At 46.9% G+C, this 12879-nt stretch overlaps 1 non-coding gene across 1 annotated transcript; it reads right to left on the bottom strand.

Moving 5' to 3' along the window:
* Positions 1-4089: 4089 nt before the first annotated feature.
* On the bottom strand, positions 4090-4162 carry Trnav-cac (transfer RNA valine (anticodon CAC)). The gene has a single exon. It is a non-coding gene; the product is annotated as a tRNA-Val (tRNA).
* Between the last annotated feature and the right edge of the window lie 8717 nt (positions 4163-12879).

The following is a 12879-nucleotide window of genomic DNA, read 5'->3' as shown; positions in this document are numbered from 1 at the left end:
GAAATGGGCAGGCCACGCGTTGTGCGTAAAACACCGGCCGCCCGTCACAGCTTCGCTGTTTAAAGGAGCCATGAAGACAAAATACAAGTTGGGTTTATTAGAAATACTGCTTAGTCCCGATAACAATGATACCAATATCATCACAATCTTCGAACAAATAACGGAGATATTGAAGAAAACGTGTGAAGCAGTCGCGACCCCCTAGCCAATTTCCCGCAACTTTTCTATGACGTCACGGAACCTTGTTTGTGCGATTGGCGGCCGCCTAACTGACCTGTCGCGACGACACATGACTGGACGTCTCTAATGGGGCCTCTTGTTCCATTTGACCGCATCACTTGAATGCTAACGTGCAGTTAACGCACTGAAAATTATGTTTTATTGTTGGCCCGTATGACGTCATTCTTGCTCATAACACGTCACTGTGGCGCAAAATTTGAAAGTTTTTAAATACTTCTTGCTTTTTTTTTTTTCGTTAAAACAACATCTTTTGTGGCTGCAATGGAGCTGAGTGAGATACTGATTCCTAGTTCTTTCAAATTAAATGAAGTTGTATTTTCTCTTCATGGCTTATTTAACCATCTTTGCGGACTGCACGGACGCAGTTTTTCCGTTCAAAATTCGGGTGTTTCCTCATCGGCGTCCTTCACACGTCGAACAAACTGTTCTGCCTAAGGACACCCCGCGCTTCTGGACACATTGTGGACATGCCGCGCTTATTGACGTTCTCTACATGTGCAGTCTCCCCTAACGCCGGCTATATATGTTACACCTATGTCAGACCGGATCCGTCTTTGCTTCTGTACGTTTAAATAGGCTACCTCCAGTGTGGGCCGGTTCTCCCAGCTTTCCTTTCACCACGTCTAATTTTACGGGTGGCTTCCCTGTGTAAACAGCAGCCTTATTATTAATGAATGGGGCGCCTATCACATTCAGGGAACATTTTCTGAGCAGGGCGAGGGGGAGGGGATCTGTATTGGTTTTGTAACCTTTTTCGCGCACATGAAACACCCTCGGCACAAGTATCGCTAACGAGGGGGCTGGTTTGGGCCTGTTGGTATAACATGACGGAGTGTCCCACTCCGTCCCACTCGCTTGTTCCTGCGTCCTCCAAGCCTGTTGGTATAACATGACGGAGTGTCCCACTCCGTCCCACTCGCTTGTTCCTGCGTCCTCCAAGCCTGTTGGTATAACATGACGGAGTGTCCCACTCCGTCCCACTCGCTTGTTCCTGCGTCCTAGCGCTTCAATTCTCCGTCATATCGCTAACGGATTGTCTTTGACATGCTGCATTAACCTACGAAGTCTTTTGTATTAAACATGCGTTGGTGTGCCATAGTAAGCCCGGGCCTAGCCTCGTACAATTAGCTGAACTTGCAGAGCCCCGAAAAGAGCTTCATTCATGGAAATGACAAAGCCTGCCCACGTGGCTCTACGCGTTATTTGAAATTCAATGAAGCGCCCCAAGGCGCGTAATTCTATAGTGTTGAAATGGCAAATTTATTTTTTACCTTTATCAGCTTCCCCCCCCCCCCCCCTCTCTCTCTCTCTCTCTCTCTCTCTCTCTCTCTCTCTCTCTCTCTCTCTCTCTCTCTCTCTCTCTCTCTCTCTCTCTCTCTCTCTCTCTCTCTCTCTCCTGAAATTGTTGGCGTATGTCACGCTAAAATTTCTGCCCATGAATAATCCGCGTATTAAACTGTCGACGGACTAAACGAAAATGAAACCGCCATCAAATTTTCATATTGGCTAAAAGTATGACTGTTTTAAACTAATATCCGCGGCCACTATAGTTATGGCGGTTCATTAAGCCTGCGGTTAAGCCCGAAATGCGAGCAGGCTATCTCGAGGTGTCGCTGAGTGTTTCTTTCCAAGTGGTTCATCATCATCATCAACAACAACAACAACAACAACAACAACAACAACAAAAGCGATACAACGTTGCGCCGTCTTTTTTAAATTATGGCCCCTGTCTCCTTTACGGAAGCATGGAGAGGAAAAAGAGTGAAAACTGAAGGGCTGTACATCTCAGCACACAGGACAAAAGTTACAACACACTCACGCACGATAACCCGTTTTAACTTGCTTTGTGCGATGGATGGTAATCTGCCTGCGGTGAAACGTTATATCGGTGCGTTAGAGCGCGACAACGAGCAGCGACGGCTGCCTCGCAGCAGGACGCTGTATGGTAACGCGGGGTATCCGGTCTAGTCTCCGAGATCAGCTTCTGCTGTTAACCCTCATTCGCTTCCCGATGCGGTAATGGTGTTCAAGCTTACGGTATAATGCCCCTCGCGGCATAAATTATGACAGCGGCAAGTATATCGCGCGAGCATTAGGCTTTCTGACTGCATCCACAACTCGGTCGTCTGATATGAACTATACATAAGGACACGCACGCACACGCACTCATATACATGAGCCGTTTTTCTTTTCGAAATGAGCCGGATCCAGAAACCGAAACTAAATTGAATAAAACTGAAGTGACAAGAAAAACTCGGCAAGGGAGGACAAACAACATAGATGTGCGAGATAAAACAGAAGCGTGGAAAATATACAACAGTGCGCGGGGCAATATGATTACAGCGGAAAAAATATATACGCTCGGGTAATGATGATGATGATTGCAAGGTTTAACGCGCCGACGCTATACAGGCGATGAGGTGCGCCGCAGTGGTATAGTGAACTAGTATCCTAGTTCACTGTAGTAGTGGAGGGCTCGGGATTAATTTCGGCCAACTGGGGATCTTTGACGTGCGCCGAAATCTCGAACACACGGGCGTTTTCGCTTTTCGCCTCCACCATAAAAGCGGCCGCTGCGGCCCGGAATCGAACCCGCGTCCTTGTGCTCAGCAGACGTTCGGGTAATAACGCAAACCGGAGAATTCTATTGCGTATCCTACGGGTTATGTGCAATATCCGAATGTTGGAATTTGCAACACTCCTTTGAATTTTTTTCAAGACGTCAACTGCTTTTACAACGTAGTCAACAAGCCAGTCAAGCGCTTTCTTTGACTAGGTGACCACAGAGTGGCCATATTATGGCCCTACGTTAAATCTGCGCGATTAGTTCTATGAAGCAGAACGCTTTATGTGCCTTCTGAATGAAATAGAAGGGGAGGAAAGGTACTGGGAAAGTGCGTAGACGAAGGCGGAAAAGTAGCGTTGTACCTAATTAAGGATGCTTTCTGCCGGCAGTGGACCTTACTGAAGAGAACACCTATCGAATTATGCAACTGAGCTTGTTGCATTGCAAAGCCGTATACTAAATGACAGGCCAACTTATTCTGAAAAAAAAGCACGCTGTGCTTCCTTTCTGCTGTCTTCGTTTTTCTTTTTAAAGAAGTAAGTTTGACTGACCGACTAATTCATCCTCGCTGAGATCAATCAATCAATCAATCAATCAATCAATCAATCAATCAATCAATCAATCAATCAATCAATCAATCAATCAATCAATCAATCAATCAATCAATCAATCAAATCAATCAATCAATCAATCAAAACTTTATTCTAAGAAACCAAAATACATAGTGTGCTACAGGGACAGAGACTAAAGGCTAAATCGTCTGACGAGGACTCTGTCCCTGTGCGGTTTAACAACGTTGCGTGTACATTTTACGCAAAAGATGTAGACAGTTTGGGTATCCTTTAATATTTCTTCTCACGACCTTCCGAAGTTTTTATTGCTATCTTGACTTGATTCATAACGTCGTCTTTCTTTTTTTTTTCATTTAAAATTTAGTTCATACCTTTCTTTCTTTATTCCTTCTCTGCGTTATTGTCTTTTTCTCTCGTCGTTTGTAGGGCTGCAGACATAGTGACGATTGTTATAGAAATCGTGAACCTCCCCCACCACGCTAATGTTAATGCGATTATGAAAGGAAAGACATATTTCGGTAACACCGATCACAGACTATTACTCCCCTACCAGCTATGCGGAGCCGGAAACTGCTACAACGCTCGTAATTGCACCTCCACTCTCATCGAAAGCAAAACTTGTTGTTTCGCTCGATTAATTAGTTCTGCTCCTGTATTTCGTAATTGTGGCTTAATGAAGTGCTACAAGAAGGCGAGGAAAAAAAAAAAACTTGTTTCCGCCCGGGATCGAACCGGGGACCTTACGCGTGTGAGGCGCACGTGATAACCGCTACACCACGGAAACGGGACTAGTGTGGGCGCTGCGGTAGCGAGGTAATATCGGGTGGTCTATAATTAGCCGCATGCAGTTCTTTGGCTCTCAGGAAATTCGCTCTGATTGATTGATTGATTGTGGGGGTTTAACGCGCCGACGCAACGCAGGCGATGAGGCGCGCCGTAGTGGAGGGCTCCGGATTAATTTTGACCACCTGGGGATCTTTAACGTGCGCCGAAATCTCGTACACACGGGCGTTTTTGCTTTTCGCCTCCATCAGAAAAGCGGCCGCCGCGGCCGGGAATCGAACCCGCGACCTCGTGCCCAAATTCGCTCTCCGTACACCAGCATATGCCTGTTGTTCCTACGAGTGAGTACATATTTCGAATGCGTAAACATGCTCTGCTGACTACCCCGACGCGATCAGCGCAGTGCCTTGTATGGCTACAGAAATACGTAACTTGCGCAGGTAGGCCATGTTGTCGTACAGTGGTATAAGCATTGGTAAAGAAAGAAAAAAAAGGAAACGAAAAAAAAAGAAACTATATCAAAACAAAACTAAAAGTTCCCGATGTGTTGGAATGGGTAGCCAAATCTGGCAACAATTTTCCGCCGCAGGAAACTAAAGAAAGACAGAAACATAAAAATAAAGGAAAACAAAAAGGCAGTAACTAAATCGTAAATGTCCATGTAATCTACGTCAACTCGATTATTTTAGAAAAACAAAACAAAAGATCTAAAAATAAAAAAATAAAAAAAGCAACTTACAAAAGCAAAATCATCAACGGCGTATCTAATCCCGCGTTCTCATGCAAATACATATGTCACAAACAACAGAAAATGCAAAATACTGTAAATGATCGAACTCCATAAATCGCAATGATATGCCTATTTCATCTCTCTCACGCGATTAACCCAGAAAGGAAGAGTCGCTGTCTGCGTTGACTTTTTAAGTCAATGCCGACAAGGAAACGGAAGGTTGGTGAAACAACGAAGCGGCATATTAGAGCACCAAGACCTTATTAGATGCTTCTTTTTTGTGATTGCGCGTGCATGCCCAACGTGTATTGTTTTATCTAGAACTGTACGCACTTCACGGCTGGTTGCGAGCCACTATAAGCACTTGGTTCCCCCCGCATACGAGGAATCGCGCGTGCAAAGCGTTCGTACAGAGCCTTGATTATTCGTGACTATGATAAGATACTATACACTAACCAGATATCTATCAGTGTGATAACCGGTACCGAGTTTCATGATAACCGTTCTTGTGTGGCTGTTTCCCCACTGAACCCGAAATATCGCTACTAGTTGAAGTGATTTCTGACCGCACGAGCCTTGCATGGACCGCGTAAGCTTGAACTGCGACATCTCTGACATCATTTCCTCCCTAATTGCTTCTCTTGATCCCACAAGGACGTTCTATTCATTGCTCCCCTGACAATAAAGCCGTCTCTCTTTCTTCCCCAGTTGGTGGGGAGAGATGGTTGGTAGAGCGCACGAGGAAAATTGCTTTAAAACGTCGTAAGAACTGATCGATCTACCCACATCAATACGGTGAGACCTCGTGGGGCACAAGTTCTTTTCCGTGACGCACTTGACTCGCGCGGCAGCGCCTTAATATAAGACTTTGACCTTGAAAAATTGGCGCCACAATGACAGGACGTTAGCACTTTGAAGCAAGCTTGTGTTTATGTATACTTCTTGCCCCCCGCTGGAAGCGGAATCGGAGGGCTATGATTGGAGCAATACATAGACTTTGGTCACCTAATCCGAACGTGTTTTAAATTTTAGTCATTTCTAAGCAAACCCGCTGAGGTTTTGCATTTGATCGGTTGTTCTGTTACCGCTTAAGATGTTGTGGCTGGATCACCCACACGTTCACCTATAAGGCGTCAAAGGAATCAATGTCGTGACCGGAGTAACGTATTGCGGGGAATACAATGCGAGCGCATAATTTGTCACACATGTGCTAAGCCTGCACGAAATGAAAGGCCTCAGAATTGGTTTATACGACCCAGCGAATGACCAATTTGCCACATGGTAGTTATGAATACTTGTAGTGCTACTTAAACTGCAAAGTTGTCTCTCATTTGACAATGGCTCAAGGAATAAAATGTCTCGGTAATGGCAGGCCGGTGAATTAAACCACTGCAAATGCGTAGCCCCGGCTAATACTTCTAAAGCGCGACAGGCGTAAAAATATCCCGAGTATACAAACGAGTCGTCGAATGGAAGGTTACAGAGATGGGAGCTCGAACAGTCCAATGAGCAAGTCATGTTAATAATGCCCCGCTGCCTAAAGTTAAAAGTGACGTCACACAAGCGAATGCTGTATCAGCTTTTCTGATGGAGGCGGAAAGCAATAACGCCCGTGTGTTCGAGATTTCGGCGCACGTTAAAGATCCCAGGTGGTCAAAATTAATCCGGAGCCCTCCACTAGGGCGCGCCTCGTTGCCTGTGTAGCGTCGGTGCGTTAAACCCTACAATCAATCAATCAATCAATCAATCAATCAATCAATCAATCAATCAATCAATCAATCAATCAATCAATCAATCAATCAATCAATCAATCAATCAATCAATCAATCAATCAATCAATGCTCTACAAAATGAATGGTGCCGGCGAGGGCGTAAACAAGTGCAGCCAATGAAAAGGCGTGATACTGATTTGGTGCGAGCGCAAGAAGGCCAATAAATAGCTGTAAAAAATATCTTTGGAGAGAAAATGACAGCACAATTAATATCCAAGCTTTCCTTGAGCTAAATCCTCTCCCCTAAACTTTGGAAATGTCCGAGAGGCAGATGCAATAAACTGCTAATTTATCAATATCAGGCAGGCAAATAAACTATTTTGTCCGCGATTTGGGTTTCTTTGAGGAGCTGGAAGCATAAGTGGCGTGAGGGCGGTGTGGAAGGGCCACTTTTAAGCGGCATCGTTATTTTGCAAAGTGGGCTTCACCTCCGTGCGAAGCGTAACCCAACGGTTTCTTACGATGACTGCACGCTCTCAAAGGGACAGCGAAGACAAAATACAACTTCGTTCAGCTTGAAGGAAACACCCCTTGGTAACTCACGAAGTGCGTTTCCAGCCGCGAAGCACGTTTTTTAATCGAAAATAAAAACGCAATAAATATTGAAGGACTTCCATATTTCGCGCTGCTCGACATAGCAGTCACGCTATAGAAGAAACAACAAAAACATAGTTATGAGTGCGTTAGGTGCGCGATAGCGTTGAAGTGATAGGATAAAACGGAACTGAAGGCTGAATTACAGTCGCCCACACGTGTTTCTGATCGGTGGCTTTGGTCGGCTGCCGGTCGCGGAAAGGGGGTCCCGGGTCGTTATAAAAGCTCTGACTAGAAGTGCTCGTAAGTCGCTGTTGCTTTATTCAGAATCAACCAAAATTCAATTCCGTGTTGCCCGTGTCACGAACTCGACGGCTACTGAACTTGCGGCCATACGTGAAGCTCTTCAAGACATTGTGGAAGCTCCTCCCCAAAAATGGTAAATTTTTCCGGACTCCAAAGGCACCTTGCAAAGTTTCCGAGCAGCCCTGGGCTACAGTCCTTTCTACGAACTGGTGACAGAAATTCGAAAATTATTTCACCAGGCTGCATAAAGGGCCATAACATTTTATTTCAGTGGCTGCCAAGTCACTGTGCAATTTTCTGGCTGATGCGGCGACCCGGACAGGCCGTGACTGTGAAAGCACCATCTTGCTTCCGCTTTCAAGGACTGATGCAGCGAGGGTGCTTCATTAGTCAACGGAATACGTCCGCGCCTACACAACCAGGACCATCTACACCAGCGCCGTCTTCCGTGTGGGCTGCCTTGGTCACAGTCTACATTACCTTGTACACTGTGGTTGGGAGTGGCCTTCACGAAAGCCTACTCCTTCGATCCTTCCTCATCGGGATGGCAAGTGCTGTTTACTGTGACGCCTGCGAGGTTGACGAGACAATCGAACGCGTGCTTTGTTGCTGCCCCCTAGTATGTATCGGAACGACGCGTTTTGGCCGCCGAGCTTCGCCTACTGGACAATCCACCGTTCACAGTAGAGACTATTCTAGGACATCGATCCCTGCAATCGACTTCGCAGAAGACAACAAAAGCCCTTCTGCGTTTCATCAAGGACACAAGATTAGATGAAAGATTATAGTTCCCACAAACGGACTAAAGTGTGTGCCCGTCCCCACTCCTATCCTCTCCTTTTCGCCCGCCCTCTATTTCATTCCTTGAACACCACTCCCCCATTGCCGAGTAGCAATCCGGGCTCTAAGCCTGTATAATCTCTCTGCCTTTCCGTTCGTTTTTAAACTCCCCCTCCTCCATAGACTAGTTGTTTGAAGCTTGCGATAAAATTGGCATCAATGTTATTTCGACACAGCAGTATTTTGAATCAGCCAAACGTGTATTTCGGTTTCACGGCCCCTTTTGAAGTGCGTGATGAGCGGTAGGTAATGGCGTTGTCCCTTGACGGGCGAGATTACGATTCTCATTCTTGTGCTACTGTTCTCACATTGTTGAAGACGGGGACCGTCACCTGCTAGCTCTTAATTCTTTCGTCATATTGACGAGAAATGAGAAAAAAATTCCGACCTCCCTCTAACCGGAGGACGCCACTACTCTTCCCGTGCGTATTTCTTGCCACTGAGCGACAGTATTTCGGATGAAGCTGTAAGATACCGCCATTCCCTGTTTTTTTTTTTCAATTGCTTTTCTAGGTGTTTTGGGATGTCACAGACCCGGATTCAAGTAGAACCGTTAAGCAGTGCTATTCCACAAGATTCGCCTTGTACATATATGTAGCACGATAAAAAAATTCATTGTCATTTGCCTGTTGTCTGGAAACTGCTTAAAATAAGGACTCCGTGTTTCTGTTGCTTGCTTAATAGCCAGTACCATTTCCGTAGTTTAATTTGGTTATGGTTGCGTATTTTTCTGTTTGATACTTATGGAATTTATATACACTGGCAGGAGATACCATGAACCAAGTTTTCGCTAGGAAAGGATTGGCTGAATGGTAGCGCTGGCATTTTTTTGTGTACAAGCAATAGGCACCGCGCGTACGTGACGTAACAATACCTACAAAATTTGTCGCAGGGGATTGTAGGCCGCGATTTCATTGACGGTTTTCTACAAACTGCATTTTAGGCAATACGGCTTCTGGGTATAGTACAAGGTGCTGCAAGGTAGAACTGTGTTTATGAGCTCTTAAATATAATGTGCACGCCAGAAATGCTATTTCAGTGACACCACGTCGCTCCTCCCAACATCAAATTCAAAGCACTATCAAATACTGACTTCGTCGAAGGAGGTTATAAAGTTCAATTGTCACCTTTCAAGGAATCCCGGGACAACACTGAACATAAACATCGCAGCTATTCGTCCACGGACTATCTACTGCTTCCAAACAATGAGACGTAGCAGGGTAGATGATTTTTGTTAATTTGGAATGTAATATAATGGTGCCATGCACTAGGGCTATGGGTTGCGCCAGCGGAAGGTTGCAGAATGAACGTTATCATTACATAAAAATTGATTGCCTTGACAGTCGAGTGTGAGCAGCGTAAAAGGACTGACATGCGCCACAATTACCGCACGGCCTCACATTCCTCTATCTTGGCCATACGGTCACCTTCACGAAATACGGCGTGGTAATTAAAAGCAAGCGGCATCGCAAATATAACCTAGCGTCGCGTGAGGTTGAGCTAGATGGTACTCCAGGACAAGTGGCGGCGCATGTCCTTGCCCTGCACGACCTACGTCTGAACTTTTTCGCGCTTAATGGTGTTGATCGAGACCGCCAATGCACGCCTAAATGGATACAAACTGTTGCAGTTGTATGCATACTCACATGGACTGGGCGATGCGCATGTTTTCAGCCCAGAGGTCTCGGATTAGTCCCCGTCGTCTGCGATGAGGCGCTGAGCAGCGGGAGGTGCCGGTTTGCCGTTGGCGCAGCCGTAGATGGGACACTACCGACAACCATCGTGGTCAGGAATACGACTTCCGCATCATCCTTGGCGTGTAACAAATAGCCTTCATTGCGCTACCATACTTAAACGAAGTGAATTGTCTGTTCCACCGTTTCACCACCTGCTCAGTTCATTCAATCTCAGCTGGGCCTGTTCGCGCACTTATCGAGGACATGAGGCGTCGTGTTAATCTCCGCTTCAAGGGCGCACTCCTTCCATCCTTTCCAGGACGGGCACTGACCGGAGAATCGCTTTGGGACGGCGCCGTGGTGAGCGCTACGGCTACACTTTGACGAAGAACGGCGACGAAACGCTTCCTCCTGTCTCGCGGTCTTACGGAGAAGGGCACGGGTTCTGAGCACAACCTACATTTGTGAGACGACCGTGGGAGGTCTTCCTACTTCTGTTGCCACGTGCAGAGAAGATGCGCATTTCTTTTCCTCTAGCGCCTCCTCCCGCGTCGCCAGGGTTTTTTCTCTTATCGCGACAGGGTTGCCCCTTACGGGTGCGTGTCAGCACGCCCCGGTGACTCGCCCTGAATGGTCCGCGCAGCGCCGGTGCGGTCGAGCGAACTACCTTTGTGGCACATCCGCTTCTTCGGAGGCATTGTGCCGCACCTGTCGGAAATGCTCCGTTCTTTGGCGCGCATTTTGCGAGATTTCCCACATAGCGGAGCCCCGCGTGTGTGTGCGGACGCGTGTGGGCGTGTAAAGCCAAGAGCGTTACCCCGTCTCCGCGTCGTTATTCTTTATTCTTTCCCGCGTGTACTACTGGTGCGCCTTCTTTGTTCTCGCTTGCTTCGCATATTGCGGACCTTGCAGTGCGCCTTTTTTAAATATTTGTCCTCTCCTGTTCTTCTTTCGTTCTTTAGGTGACTGCGACCTTTTGCACGGACAGTATGGGAAGAACCGTGTACGGCGAAATTCAAATGGAGCTACACGATACGAGGACGGAGCTCACCAGCACGCACTGTTAGCAGCGACGCGCATTATGAGTGGCACTGATATTAATGTGATCTGCACACTTCGTTTCAGGTACTCCTTGCAGCGTGCTTCGCTTATGAGCCAAAATTCACTGCGCGGAGATTTTTTATGCGGTAGCACAAAAAGACACCTTTCGTATGCCAACGATTTCTCATCTGCGCATCAGGTTCCCGCGCTTATAAAAGGAAAAAGGGTGGCTTTCTTTGGGAACCGCTACTTTTCCCGTCGACCGTATTTGACCGTTCGCGTTTTTCGTTGTTGTTGCTTTGGTGTATAAAAGCAGGCAGGCGAGAGCAGAATGAACCAGAAGTGGCCAGTTCTCATATGAACGTAGTCTCTTTTCTGCAGCTTGTGTCACGTTTGAGGCTTGAGGCACGCTTGAGAAAGGCGCTGAAAAATGGAATGCTGTAAGTTAGAAACAATAAAAAAAAATTAGTGCCCTTCCACTCTGTGAAGAAGGATGACCCGCGAAACTGCACACCCGCCACGGAGTGCACGAAACAGAACACTTTTGTTTGTAATTCGCTAGTTACTTGCAAGAACTATATCACGATAGTGTGCAATGCCTGTGCTACGCGCAATATTTCAACTGGTAGTTGAACGCTTACGTACAAGTCCGCCTAATAGATAGTCAATGCACAACTCGATGTACGATTTGTGCAAAGGCCTTCGGAAGGCCTTCGAAACGGCCGTGTAGAACAGGTATTAGAGATACATTTAGGTATGTGTATTTACACGTAGAAATACATGTGAAATATGCATTCTTATCTCAATAGTAAAATATACGGTGTATCAAGTACATCGCCATACTCTGGGGAATGTAGGAATGCCGCTACATTTATACTTGAGGAACAAAAGGCACCCAAATATTTTTATCAGTATGAGCCGTACGTTCTGCTTTGCTTTGCCCTCTCATTTTTACAATACTGGACTTCTTTTCTGTGGTCAACAGTGTTTAGTCGCGGTAACTGGATGAAAAGAGCAGTGGGCGTGGTTGGATTAACCAATTACCGGTCAGGCGGCCGCGTAGGTAAGTGTCCCCGTAAGGCACATGTGTGTGCTGGGTTCGAGAGGTTGTACGGGGGCAGCGAAGAATCAGCCTACCGATGCGCAGATGGGACGTGCGTCTCCGCAGACCGTATCTCCCGGAAAAGCGCGGTGGAGACCGACGGCTTTACGCCCGAGCATGATCCAAAAAGTGCAAAAAAGAAGAGAGAGAGAGAGAGAGAGAGAGAGAGAGAGAGAGAGAGAGGAGATGAGAGAGAGAGAGAGAGAGAGGAGAGAGGAGAGAGAGAGAGAGAGAGAGAGAGAGAGAGAGAGAGAGAGAGAGAGAGAGAGAGAGAGAGAGAGAGAGAAGCAAGACGACGAGGACTGCACTGATCAGCGCACTCCTCGTCGTCTTGTCTCTGTCCTTGTTTCTCTGCTATTTTGGAGCTGCTTATTCAATCATGCATGCTACGCACGCCCACACTTGAGCTGAACTGGGTTCCCTTGAACTGCGCTGTTGACAGGAGTTCGTGAGTTAGTTCCACAAAGGGCATCGTCGCCACTCATCCTACGGTTGTTTACTTGTTCTGGCGGCTCGGAAAGCATAGCGTGTTAGGAGTCAGGTCGAATCTGGCAAGTGTAACTGTTGCGCTGTCCGACGTGTCCGCAGTTCAACGAGTGAATGGCGACGCGCTAGCAGCTTCATATCCGGGTATCGCCCGCCCTCCCAACTCCCGCTCGGTGTTTCACTTTGGCCAAGGCCGCAGCGGACACCGCAATCTGGCACCTCAGCTTCCTT

This window comes from Haemaphysalis longicornis, unplaced genomic scaffold (genome assembly GCF_048455015.1).
Source record: "Haemaphysalis longicornis isolate Haplotype H1 unplaced genomic scaffold, Haemaphysalis longicornis Haplotype H1 scaffold_4, whole genome shotgun sequence".
Classification (NCBI taxonomy): Eukaryota; Metazoa; Arthropoda; class Arachnida; order Ixodida; family Ixodidae; genus Haemaphysalis; species Haemaphysalis longicornis.
This window is presented reverse-complemented; position numbering and strand designations above follow the sequence as displayed.